The sequence below is a fragment of the Telmatherina bonti genome, assembly GCF_933228915.1.
Source record: "Telmatherina bonti genome assembly, chromosome: 15".
In the NCBI taxonomy this organism is placed as follows: Eukaryota; Metazoa; Chordata; class Actinopteri; order Atheriniformes; family Telmatherinidae; genus Telmatherina; species Telmatherina bonti.
The window spans coordinates 14819414-14833472 of record NC_136613.1 but is presented as its reverse complement, the minus strand read 5'-3'; positions in this window follow the sequence as shown (position 1 = coordinate 14833472).

The following is a 14059-nucleotide window of genomic DNA, read 5'->3' as shown; positions in this document are numbered from 1 at the left end:
TTTAGAAGGTCCTCAGCTGCAATTTGACTGTTTAATATTAATCTTTAATCTATTTATCTTAATTTTTCAATTGAACTATCTATCTATCTATCTATCTATCTATCTATCTATCTATCTATCTATCTATCTATCTATCTATCTATCTATCTATCTAAACTAAATGTGTAATTACTCCTCAGCAGTATTATGGTATATTAGCTGTGGGTAAATGTGGAAAAATAATGAATATTGAATGTTCACACTGGTGGGCATGCACGACAGCCTGGCTGCAGAGATCCACTGTGGGGGCAGTTCCAGTGCAGCCTTCACTCTCAGGCCACCTTCACTAGGGAAGGGGAATCGATAAGCATGATGGGGCAAGTGCACCATGTTGGCATTTATCGCAATGTAAACAATAGTTTATTCCATGCATTCATAGTTAGTTGGGACGCAGAGTGCTGCTCCAGAAACTGAAATGCCAGATAGGAAAGGGAACTTAAAGAGACACACTGACCAACGAGGCCAGAGAACGTTATTTTCAGAAAATTGGGCAAGAACAGATTAGCTTTCCGTTTGCACGCCTCCCTCACCTCACACATTTAGATGAAAAGGAAGGTTTACCAACCGCCAATAAAACACAGCAGAAGAAAAAGACAAAGATTAAGATAAATATTTGACAAGAAGCGTTGAGCTGTCACCACAATGTATAAAATAAATATAAAAAAATCAGGACTTTTCAGGTGATAAAGTGTTTTATTGTAAAAAAAAACAAAAACATTGTTATCATATGTTCCTTTTTATTGGATGACCGTTCTAAGTCTAAGCAGGACATCACTATGGTAACTCAAACCAAACAAAAAAAAAAAAAACTAAAATTAAACATAATAGGAAACCATAACAAAAGACAAACAAAAGAATTAAACAACTCGAACCCGTGTATTACATCCTTTACACAGTACATTAAAACCATGTAATACTCTGACCCAAGTTGCTTAATCCACTTATACCACTCCCACACAGTAAACATTTCATACAAAATGTTTTGATTTTTTTATTTTTATTTTGTTTAACAAAAGGTACTAAATACGTATAGGAGAATAGGAACTATTTTGTGTCAACTTTGATGTACTGTCTATGCTAAATCGTTGTCAAAGCCGGTTAATCTGAATTCTTGATTAACAGGTTGCTATGGTGACGCAGGGAAAGGATTGATATAACAGTGATTTAATATACTGAACAAAGTGTGCATATATGAAAATAGTGCACATCAGTCAACAATAGAATTTTCACTGACAATGGCATAATATAAACACAATATTCAAGTCTAACTGCTCAAGTACATGTACTTCGCAGTACTTAGAGAGTTATCAATGTTTTCTACATTAAAATCAACCGACTGCCAAAAACGTTCAGTCAGTCAAGCATGTCCCAATTCAGGGTCGCAAGAAGCTGGAGTCTATCCCAGCAATCATAGGGCAAGAGGCAGGGTACATCCTGGAAAGGTCAACAGTCCATCACAGGGTCCAAAAACATTCAAAGGGATGTTATTAATTGAAATGTATATACTTTTTATGTGGGATCAAGACGGCAACACAGTGATCATAAGACAATTTCTTTCAGTGTATTTTATTTAGAAAAATCTTCTCTGCATTTCTGTAATGCACCTTCTTTTGATAAGTCTTTGTTTTTTCCCGCTCAACGTTGGAAGAAGTGGAAGAGTGCTTTTTTTCTCTTTTTTAAATTTTTTTTTTTTTTTTAACTTAACAAGCAGTGTTGAAGAAGTGAAAGAGAACCAAGGATGCAGATCAGTTAAAGCTGTTTGAAAAAGTGAGTTAGGAATGAAAGTCAGACACAGACGGTGGTGTCAAAATGAAGCTATCTATGGATGATTGACCTACTTCATAAAGAGGTCAACATTTACAGAAATAATGCTCCTGATATATGCACCACACAAGTCATGTTTCTGCTGACATTGTAATTCTTATTGAGTGTTGTGGCTCTTTTGTACATGCATGATGTTTGCTTATACTTTGTTCTTATGTGCTGTTAATAACTTATTGTTTAGCAGCTCTGAACAACTCTTCACAAGCTTACCTTTAACCAGATGCTGTAAAAGTTATAGATAACTAAGTGAAAGTATTTTTAAATGGATGTATAGGGATCATTATATAAACCTGAATTCTGTAGGAACAGTAACATGTTGGGAACTGATATTATGACTACCTACGCACACAGAGATTTCCAGCATCCTATAGCTGCAGTGATGACAAGGTGACCTTACTGACAAGAGGTCACAGAAAAATTGTATTAGTTCTGACGAAGAATCTTTGAGAATTAACAGCATAAAAAGTAAGATGAGCTTATTTTTTTAGCACTCGTTTGACGGTGTTGTTGAAAGAAATACAAGTAGAAAGCGCAGTCACTGTAAACCATTAGATAGAGAGCTGCAGGCCGTACAACTCCAACTTCAAATTGCCTTTTGCAATTTTTATCGATCGGCCTCTTTATTAGAAACAACACAGGCCTGTTTGGCAGCTCTATAACCAGGTAAAATGTTTGCTTCTCTGTTGTAGCTCTGACAAAACATCCTCTAAAGAAGTGGATTCAGTTAAAGCATATTTCCTGATACCACAGTTACCGCAGGTGTCAGCAAATGAACTGTAGCTGAATTCTGAGGGTTGCACATAAAAATGATATTGATTACTTTTCAGCCAGTTTTATCTTCGGTTCTTTAAAATCTTGTTGCAGTTTGTGGCAGCTTGTGTTCTGCTTCTAACTGGGGCAAGATCTACTGGAGGGTGAGCATGGATGAGTACGTCGTACGACTCCCACTATAGAAAATGCTGATATAACCATGTCATAAAAATGCACTTTATGGAAATATGCCCTGTGTTGTGCATGCGTATGTGCGTTTGGTTGGATGCTAATGAGATGTCCGACTGCAGCAGTGATCGTAAACTTGCTTCCTTTACACAGCAGATGTGTAGGAGACCATGTTAGCAGCTAAAGAGGAACATGTCAGCCAGACAGCTGAAGAAGCTGCTCCCACAGATACAAAAATGTATCATCCACATTCAGATTTTTGCAATGTGAGGAAGCGGGAGCTGCCCCGCTCCCTTTGCAGCATGTAATTAGCAGAGCCATCTGTATGCTGTGGGCTGTCTGAGACTCGGAGGTGAGGACAGCACAGGAGGAGCACGGCTGTCCATCCTTATTTACACTCAGATCATTACTTTGGTTGATTCATCGCCTTTATTCATTACCGCATTACTCTTATTCCTGGAAAATGCTTTCCCAGATTACTATCACAGCCAAACTGCTCTTTTTCCTCTGCTTTTCCACACCGCCGTTCTGTCCGCTTTGTAATTCAGCTTCTCAAATGTCATTTCAGAGTTACGGTTGCTTTACTGTGCTTCCTCTTTCTCAGTCTTTTAACCCCTCTGTAGCACTCATTTTCACCACTTCTCAGCCTTTGTGTGTGTGTGTGTGTGTGTGTTCTGATGTCTATCATTCCTTCCCCTTCCACTGTCTTTAGCTTTTTTTTTCCTCTAAAGCTGCTCATTTACTCTCTTCCTCTCATTCTGTGCTCCAGGCAAGAGTGTCAAACTCTCTGAGGAGAAGTACAGGTTTAAATGACGGACTTGTTAACGGGGTCACTGATAATTCTGCTAATTAGCTGCCATATCACCTTCAGCTGCAGTCCCAGCAGCTAGATAACAGAGACAGCGGAGAGAAAGAGGCCAGAGATGATGTCCTCCTGATTATGGCAACACCTAAACCAGGCAACAATAACTTACGTCAACTGGACATTAAATAAAAACACAAACCATAACTGAATATAACTTAGTAAAAAATGAACGTCTAGTTAGGAAAAATCTGATTCATCACCTGCTTCCTGTTTACTAGTTTTAAACAGATCTAATTTTTCTATTTCTGGTACCATAAGATTTAATGCTACAGTAAATAAAATATCTACCAGCACTGTTGGCCATTAATACCATCATCACTTGTGTGATACCCAACAATTAGCATGGCTCAAAAAAAAGACAAAGCTTGTCCTTCTGGGGCAGGGCAAAACATCACATAATTAGCATGCTAACGGTCAATTCACAGCAGACTTTATGCAAAATGAAAGGCCATGTCCCCCATTAGCAGCAGATGTCAAAGTAGATACTGCTGTACTATTGTAGTATTGGCTGCTTAGGGAGTCAGCTACTGGTCCTGGCAACTTGTTAATGGGCCTCCGATGTCCACTTCACTTAGTGGGATTATCTTGGTGTTTAATATTGATATCAGCTGTGCTAATTAAAGTCTATTAATTACGTAATAAATAATTGAAAGTATAAAACTATACTCCAGTTAGTGTAATTAAAAAAGACTAATTAATGCATTAATTGATTTTATGTTAATTTAATTTTCCATGAAATTAAAGGAATCTTGGGAGAATGACAGAAGAGTGAAGTGCGGGTCCTTGGACAAGGTCGAGATGATGATTAGAAATAAATGTTTATTTAAAGCAATGGCAGAAAAGTGGCAGCAAGTTTGATTAAAGAGCTTCATGTAAAGAAGATGCTTTAAAGACTACTCACGTGCACACTTATCAAACCATCTTTTCCCCCTTTTTTCATTGTTTTTATTTTTGTCTTTCCCTAATTGGGGAGTATGCTTAAACTGGCTGGCACCCCGTCATCAATTTGATGCTTACCCATTGCATCTCAGAAAATCTGCAAACACAGAAATAGTAGAAAATGGTGGGAATGCACATTTGAGTGGAATGGAGGCACATATCTGAGGCTAGATGAGCCTTTCTTCTGAAAAGAGAGTGAGAAGATGAAAAACTTCCTTCATCGGGGATCTGGGTCAGAGCTCTGAGTTGCAGCACAGAGTGAGCGTTTCCTCCGTGGTTCGGCACTGCTCTGTAATGACTGTTTCTAGATAGGCTGTGCAATGAATCTACTTGGCAAAGCATCAGTGAGTAAATCAGTAACAGCATCCACACAGCCAGTCTACTGTAATAGACAAACCCAATCAGAGTTAAAATGCTGTTTCACACACTTGCATGCACATCTGCTCAGCCCTGGTCATGATATGCAGCGAAACAGAGCCAATGAGGTGAGAAGGCATGTCGGGTTATGAGAAAGTGAATAGACCAGCTGAGGCAGTGGGCTCCTGCCCGGAATATTTGCACCTCCCTCTCTGCTTGCTTCATGTGTTTTCAGTAAAATACTGCAAGAGTGATTCTCTGAGTCAGCAGCAATGGTGATTTCTTCATTCCCTGAAGTCTCACCTCCCAACCAGACTCAGATTCCCTGTTGTGGGCAGGAAGGAGCTCCATTAAACTTGCAGCATGGTAAACTGACCGAACCCCGGACTCCAAACCACATTATGAGTTAGCATGTCTTCATATGACTTTGCCTTTATGGGTCACTGCATTTACTTTGGCACAGAACTACAACAAATACACACACTTGATTTCTCGACACACCCGGGCACATAAACACATGCAGACAAGTGCACAAAAGCATCCACAGTTGTATGACAAAGACGGCATTGAATGACATTAGCACCACGACTGTAGATCTAATTTTCTCTGCTTGGTGGAGAGGAACAGCAATGGAGAACGCAGCAAATCAGCCTGTCAGTCAAAGGGGGGACCTGCTCCTGTAAGGGCGCTGTAATGTCTCCAGAACGGAGCTACAGCAGGGGAAAAGAAACAAAGCAAAAACTGCAGCACAACCGCTGCATCAGCCGTATTGCTGAGGCAGAAAGGATTACTCCACAAGTCGTTATCGTAATGTATGGTTTTAATTGAGTTAATCATTTTCAGTGATCACATTCACTTCGGGGTGGCAGCAATACACACTATGGGAGCAAATAAAAACTGCAACTGTGTTTTACTTTTTTTTTTTTTAATGAAAATGTATTTTTTAAAAGTTGGGATGATGTGTAAAATGTAAATAAAAACGGAAAGCAATGATATAAAAATCTCATAAAACCATATTCTATGTCCAACAAGGCATAAACAGATGTTTAAACTGAGACATTTTACCATTTAATGGGAAATAATAGCTCAATTTGAATTTGATGGCAGCAACATCTAAAAAAAAATAATAAGTAATACTACCATTGTATACCAATCTAGTCTTCTGGGAAGAAAAAGGTCTGGGAAGTAAATAAATGAGTTGCTTGAGATACCATCAGACACCATGGCTGTTAATAAAGCAGCTATATTTCATGGCCTGGGATTGGATAGTCTAACATGCAAATTCAATAAAACTTTGCTTTCTAGAGTCAGTCCCGTCACATACATCTACTTCTGTGTGTGGAAATGGTAAAATCTGTTAAAAGAAAATGACTAGCATTAACACAATATATTTACCTCCATGTTGCAACCCGATTCCTCATTGAAATAACGCGTTTTTGTTTTCATGATACGAGGTTATTGTCAAGCTTTACGTCTGAGAGGATTGTTAGGTAATAGATCATCAGTTAAATTTTAATCAAACAGATCCTTCAGGGGGTTAAACATGGTGTATCAGATTGATTTAACTGCTCATGGAGGAGGATTAACCAAGGAAGAGGTGGTGCGGTGGGGCCTGAGGCAGCTAGAATAAGATCTCAGTATTAAGGTATCTGCCATATCTCTGCTTTGCTGCAGGGAAGGCGGTAGGTGTCATATGCACTTTTATCAGCAGAGTAGGACTGCTTCCCATATCTATGATATCTCTCTTTTTTTTTTAGCATTGCTATAAACAAAAGGTCCTTTGAACAATAAAAAAAAAAAAAAAAAAAAATGGCCTGAGGCCAAGTATGGCCATGTAACTGTCGTCTTTTCTTTTCATTCGCCGCGCCTTTTCTTTCTCTCGGTTGTCACAGTGAAAAGACCCAAAAGGAAACGTACCCACTCAACACTGACAGCCCTCACAGATTCTAATCTTTTTCCATTTGTCTGCCATGTTTAAAGAGCCTTTGTCATGGGCGACCACAGGTGAAGGACATCAGCTGCTCTTCTGTTTTGCCTTGTTCTGCTTTTGTTATCTGTTTTATTAACTGATGAATGGTGAGGATAAATTTTAAAGAGATTTTAAAGACAAAAGAAGACCATGCATACCTTTTTCATAACGATGCTGAACAACACTGAGTGTGGGTGTGTGTGTGTGTGAGTGTGTATCTAAACATATTCACACTATGAGGTTTCTCTTGACTCGCTGCCATGGCGTGTGGCCGTAGTGGAATTACTAAATATGGAAGCAGATGATAAGACTCAACTTGAGTGCATGAATGAGAAATTTGCCTTCAAAAGGAAACGTCCGAATGAAAAGGACAGGTTTTGGTTCTTTACAATGAGAAATTCTTCTTAAAGTCTGAAATATAACTCTAAAGCACAGCATTTTGCAGTCAACCCTGAGCTTAATTTACTTTAACAACAAGAATTGATCACTGTGATTAATGTAAATTATAAAATCGCAGTTAATTTATCAAAATTTTTAACTCAGGGGCGACTGGAAGAACCAACACTGATTCTAGATTTTACACATGATGTTGCTTTTGAGTTGCTCTTCATACATTTCCTTTTTTTGTTATCCTTTTAGAGCAAGACGAGTTTTAAATGGTCAGAAAATGCTTTTGTAGCATCTAATATGATTAATATTAAGCAAACTCTTTACCAGCTCTTCAGTTCTTGAGGCTCCTGAGTGGGTTGCACCTTGTCGTGAACCATCTTCTCCACTTGATCCCATTTAGGCTTTACTTCATATAGCAGATTTAAAAATGGCACTTCTTCCTCCTGCTAAATCTTTTTCACTTAAGTGAATGTTGTGAAGGGTTTTTCTTCACCTTGGAAAGGATCCTGCATCATCCACAGCTGTCATCTTCTGATATTAAGGCCACTTTCCCCCCAAGTGGATTAGTTTTGTTTTGTCTCTTTCTTCTCGCTGGAAGTAAAAAATGGATGGAAACAGGATAAAATCCGTCTGCTTTACAGCAACAGCTTCAAAACAGAAATGCTTTGCTTGTATTCAACTCTTGACTTCTTACCTGCTCAACTGATAAATGACAACAAAGGAACACCCCCCCCCCCCCCCCCCCCCCCCCTTGCTTTTGGCATCGTTGTTCAACTACACATGAAAGACATGACAGAGAAGAAGGGGATATTTCAAAATCCTCCTTCTTATGAAGCAAGTCTGTAGTTTAAGTTCATATTCATAATGCAATTATAACCTGGAACAAAAATAGTCATTTCTTCTCTTTTTGCCTCTTTCAAAGAAGTCTTTGCCTGGCAGGTACTGTTCCCTGTGCATGTACAGATATCTCCCTGACTTCTGCTTTCATTAACCTCTTACTGTGCTCTATCAGAGTGGGGGGGACTGTACTACAATAATATCCTAGTGACGACACATGGGTCAGGACCCCTCTGATCCTGAGAGGGGAGAATATCTCATTAAAAGAGAAAGCCTCTGGGACACTAAAGCAATTTGGCTTGCCCTCCGTTCCTAGGAACCAATTAAAACATTAGCCTAAACTATCGCAGCACTCACAGATGTTGATGCAGCCATCGCAGTTCTTTGCATATCACTGAAAAGTCAAAGCTGTAGCAGCGACCCCCAAGGCCAAAAGAGTAATCAGAGAAGGTGGAAAATGTGCTGCATAATGTAAATTAAAACAGCAATCAAAAGAAAATGAGACATATGCCATAATTATGCGACATATGTGTAAATGGCCTATGTGTCCACTATGCATATCCTTGCCCCAAAGTTGAATATGAGAAAATGTCTTCATTATATGTGTAGATATGCACTGGGCAGCATAAATGCTGCAAATAAACTTTGATTCATACCGTTAAAGTGGCTACATGACAGCTCTCCTCCAAAGAGCTTCCACTCCATTTTCCACCCAGCGATTTGATTCCACCCTATTAGACTGCGCTTCCAAGCCAGCTGAGAAACCCCCAGCAGTTTCATTCTGTGCTAATGAAGCGCACCCTGCCCAGAACCAAATCTTAGTCTGAAATGTTTGGATAAAGCTGGCCTGTGTCGAGACCTTCACTCAATCTTCCCTCCAACTTCTAATTTCATCAAACAATTTCATGCTAATAATCTGCAGATTCTAATTATCCAGACATATCTGAGGTGTGACAGAGGAAATTTCAAGTCAGGCCCATTCAACCATAAGCATTGATTGCAATCATAAAAAAAAAAAAAAAATAGCCAAAAAGACAAGACGTGACAGATTGTCTTGAGCAGCTCAGCAATTCTGCCTTCAGTATCTGTCAAAATATCTGATTGCTCATCTGAATCCTTTTTTGCGGAGTGAGTTGCCGCTGCGCCTTTCACAGGCTACAATCGGAGGTAAATCTGTCTTTCTATGGAAAACTATAAAAGGAATTGAAAGTCTTTGATTCGTCTCAGTAGCCGAACCATGAGGATGCTATATTCTTATGTCAAAACAATATTTCTAACCATCTAGAAACATTGCTGACAGTGCGGCGGAGAGAAAACATTTAAGCTTCACCTCTGATCACGGGTTCCCTACTAGCTCATGTGATTGACAAGAAATGTGTGCAGAAGTGCTGAGTCCACAGGCCATATCACTGAGTGATGTCACCGTGAGGTCATGTGATGACAGACCAGAGTAGTGGGTCATCACCCTCTGACCTCTTTGTTGAATAAACAGGAGGAGATTCCCGATGAGTCCCTGTAAATCACCAGAGTGAATGACAGACACTGGAGCTCTTACCTTAAGCATCAACTTTTCATGAGAGCTGCAAAAGAAGAACCATCCATTCTTACTGTACATTAAACTCTCCATTAAGCTCTCAGATCCAACCAAAAGCCAACAGAGCTGGACTACCTTTCAGCTTTTATCTGTTTGGTAGCTATAGCCACATCATTTTCAGTAGCCAGTGATGCCTCTTTATCCCTGCTCTTATACACAAATCCCTCTGCAGGTCAGTGGTCCAGTCACCCCCATCCTCGTGGGAGGGGGGGGGGGATGACTGGATGCAGGCCAGTACTGAGAGACAGGTTGGCATTTCACCCAAACCACTGAACATCTCTGCCAAAAGTATGCCTTTGTGCAAGCCCCTTAACAGCTACAGATCAGCGCTCTAGACATTTTGGTTTTTGGCTGACCCTGTGCGCTGTGACCCGGCAATGGGGTATACTGATACTACACATGTGTGCATGTGTGTGTGTGAGTGAGTGTGAGTATGTGGCTTAGAGTTGTTAAGCGGGAAAAGCCTTTTGCATTGTTTTTCCTTTTTAAAATAGCTTTCAACTCAATAAAAATGAAAAAAAAAGCAATTTGGAAAAAAAAAAAGGATTTTTAACACAACAGTTGGTTTCAATAGTAGAATTAACGAACGACATATATTGAGATAAATACATAGACTATTTCAGGAGAGGTCCCACTGCTGATGTCTTCAGTATTTGAAATGTCTGTAAATGTTTTATAGCATTCAAGAAACACGAGAGCAGTCACATCTTGGATCATGAGCCTTTTTCAGAGCAGGTCTGTAGTTTTGTGTTTTCTGTCCAACTCTGGTTTAAAAGTAAGATTCCAACCTTAAAACTTTCTGCTCGACTCATTTTGATACTGCAGTGAGCTTTATGCACATCATTGGAGCCAATATTATCTCACTGCTTTCAGAGGCTGAGAAACCGCACTTGTCTTACAACACCACATCTCATGCCAGTAACTGGATATCAACACACTGACTGATATGAACACACACACAGAATGAAACATGGGGAAAAAAAAAAAAAAAAGAAACTGGCGGAGCAAAAGAAAGCACGCGGGTCAACATCCATCTGACTTTTACTGGCTGGAAAGAGCTCAGAAAAGAGACAGAGACAGACAATTCTAAGCTCCTGGACACTCAGATAAACACAAACATAAAACACATACACAAATTTGCATGTTAGTCTGAGACAGCTCAAAGGTTTTATGAACTAAGACTTTAGGTGTGCAACATGGATAATACAACAATATTTACCTTCTGTTTTAATCGCTGATGTTATCATGCTGTGGTTATGTTGCACATTCCCTGTCAGCCATGATACAAAGCACTGAGGGAAAGGTTTGGAGGATATAAAGACATTTTAGTGGAGCATATGCTTATTAATGATCTTGTGTACAGATTAGAGCATACAGTTTGAATTTAACAGTTTTTTTCTTTGTCAATTGTTTTATTATAAAATACAAGTTTAACCATTTCTGGTCAAAGAATAGGTTACTATCCAATTTAATAATAACTTAAGCAGACAGAATATGCAACAAAGTTAGCATCAAACATAGTTACAAGGGTTGCAAAGTAAGCAAGACATACCTCAGAAGTCTTTATTTGCCCGGACAAACAATGGAAACAACGTAGCAAGGTAGCTCAGGCAGATATGTTTTAACTAAACAACCACATTTACTACCATTTCCTCCATATTTTTAAGCTAAAATGTCAGAAATTCTTTAGATTTTTGTTGAAATCCTCACAATGACAACTTCACCTCACCCTTCAACATAATAAAGAAAAAAAAAGGAGCTAATCATTACTTACACATTAGAAATGACATTTGTTTTGCATCCTGTTTTTTCTTCATATATATATATATATATATATATATCATATATCCAGTAAGTAAAAGAAGGTCTAATATTTACTATTGTCCTGCCTCTTGCTTTTCTGCATTTCCTTTAACAATCTTGTCTTGTCTTTGCCTCCTCTGAAACAGCTGTACATTATAGCAAAACATTTTAAGTTTCTTTTCTTTAAAATGTTTACTTGAAGATAGAAGTTTATGCCGAAGGTCTCTTGTTATTTAGAAAAGTGGTGCCATAAAGAGAAGCACAATGCTCATTAGAAACTTAGTGAGTGTAGTATCTCAGCCCCAAGCCCTTCCATGAAAGTTTATTGCCCAGGAATGTGCATAACGCCCATCAGTGTACTTCAAACTGTTTGGATGATCTCAGTTTTTAAGGATGACACTCTTCTTAAGTGTTTAACACCAAATCCATTAAGCCTCACTAGTAAATTACTTACTTTTAATAAGTGATTTTGGTGTGTATGTGTAACAAAAGAAAAGTTAAAGGTGAGAAAACAAGAATAAATTTCTGCAATAACAACTGCTTAGTCTCTCAGCTTATAACAGAATGTTTAAGAGGACCTGCCGCCCTCCTTATCATTAATCAGGGCTTTTTTCCTGCCTGATAAAGCAAATATCTGTTCCAAAAGTCAGCTCATCTGCTACTGGTTCGTGTACACCAACTCAATCAATGCTTAGTTGTAGTTTGGGAAACTGCATGATCTTAATTTGATTTTCATGGGGAAAAAAATGAAAAAAAGTTGGCGAGCAAAACAAACATTTTCAAAAAAATTTTCTCAGTCAATAAAAACCATGCATTTCTAAGTCATCTGTGTCGGCTCTATTTCTTGAATCTCTCTGTGCAGCGAGTGTGTTGCTGAAGGAACTCCTCTGCAAAGTGAAGGTGGTCGTCAAAGGATTGCTGGTGCTTAGAGGATGGCTGGTGTTATCCAGGATTCAGCTAACCTTGGTCATCGTCCTCTGCTCCAAGAAAATCCCACTGAGATACAAGATGTCTTCTTCCATGTAGCCCTGGTTATAATGAAAGCACGCAACACAGCTGCACTGCATAGCAGTAATGTAACAGGGTCACCAGTTACTTATCCAGCTAACATGAGGGTCTGAATCCGTTTTAAGGACAGTCTATCAGCTTGCTAAAAGCATATCTGTATATTTCATCCTTTATAATTCATCTTCATACATCCATTTAATCACTTTAAAGTTAACAGTTGTCCTTGTAAAGGACAATATTAAAAACATTTAGCTTTTTCTTTTGTAACTAATCCAGGCACATATGTCAATGTTCACAAATAGAGAGAAAATGCAAACATTTAAGTCACAACACCTCCCATCCACAAACCAAACACACACACACACACACACACACTTACACATATATAATACAATCCCTTTTGGCAATCTATGACCCAAATCCTTTATGAACCCTCCTTCTTGGCTCCGTTTTTTCCTTTTTCTCTCAGTCTGTCTTTCTGGTGAACGGTAACTTCTTTTTCTGTCAGTTTGAATTTAACATGAACCCAGACTCAAACATCCGTATTTCTTAATGAATAAGAAACCTTTTTTTATGTCTCTTTCAAAAAAATATGCGTTTAGAAATTAAACAGCAACTCAGTTTCTATGTGAACACATTTTACAGATAGATGGGTGCTTGATTGGAAGACGAGACCACCAAATCTCCATTTTAGCACAGTTGTCGCCGGCACCTCCTTTTGCTTTTAGAAAACATCCATGCTTACATCACCAGTCTTATCTTGTTGTAAAAGACCACCACTGCTTTCTTTTCCATGTGAATCAAGAACAGATGTCCAGGAGGGAAAGCGGCTGCTGGGTCTACAGAGGGTTAAACGCTGGCTGTGACCCTCACCGATCACCCTGCTGAGTCTATAAGGCCCCCCTTAATCAGAGGGCAAATGGAGGCTTGTGGTTCTGCTCCAAGAATATAAACTAAGCAAGATTTCTCTGGGTAACAGAGAAAACATAGAGAAGGGATTTCAAAGAAAGTCTTCTGAGAGTTGCCATATGCTCACTAAGCCCTTTAATGCCTGCTCTCTTTACCATAAGCAGGATGATATTCACATCATGAACAGATACCTCCAGCCTTTCAAAAAGTCCTCTTTTAAGAGCTTTGAGTCCCTGCACGGGCATATACAGTATTTATGTATCTCTCTCTCAGCATTTGACACTTATATCTGTTGCCTTTTTTCTCCATTTAAAATGAAAACGCTTGATTGCTTGAGTGAACATATAGCAAAAATGAAAGTACTCAGGACTTTTTAGTATATTTCAATTCAAGTTGAGCAGATAAAAGGAACAACTTACACAAATGAGACAAATGTACAGCATCTGATGTGCCCCCCCGATCATGCTGCAGTGACTACAACGGAATGTTTCTAGCAACCTGATAAGTCCTGAGTTTCACCCTGGAAAAACTTTTCCAGGTATCCTCAATTCTAGGATGTTAGTATATTCACTTTAGTTAGTATGTT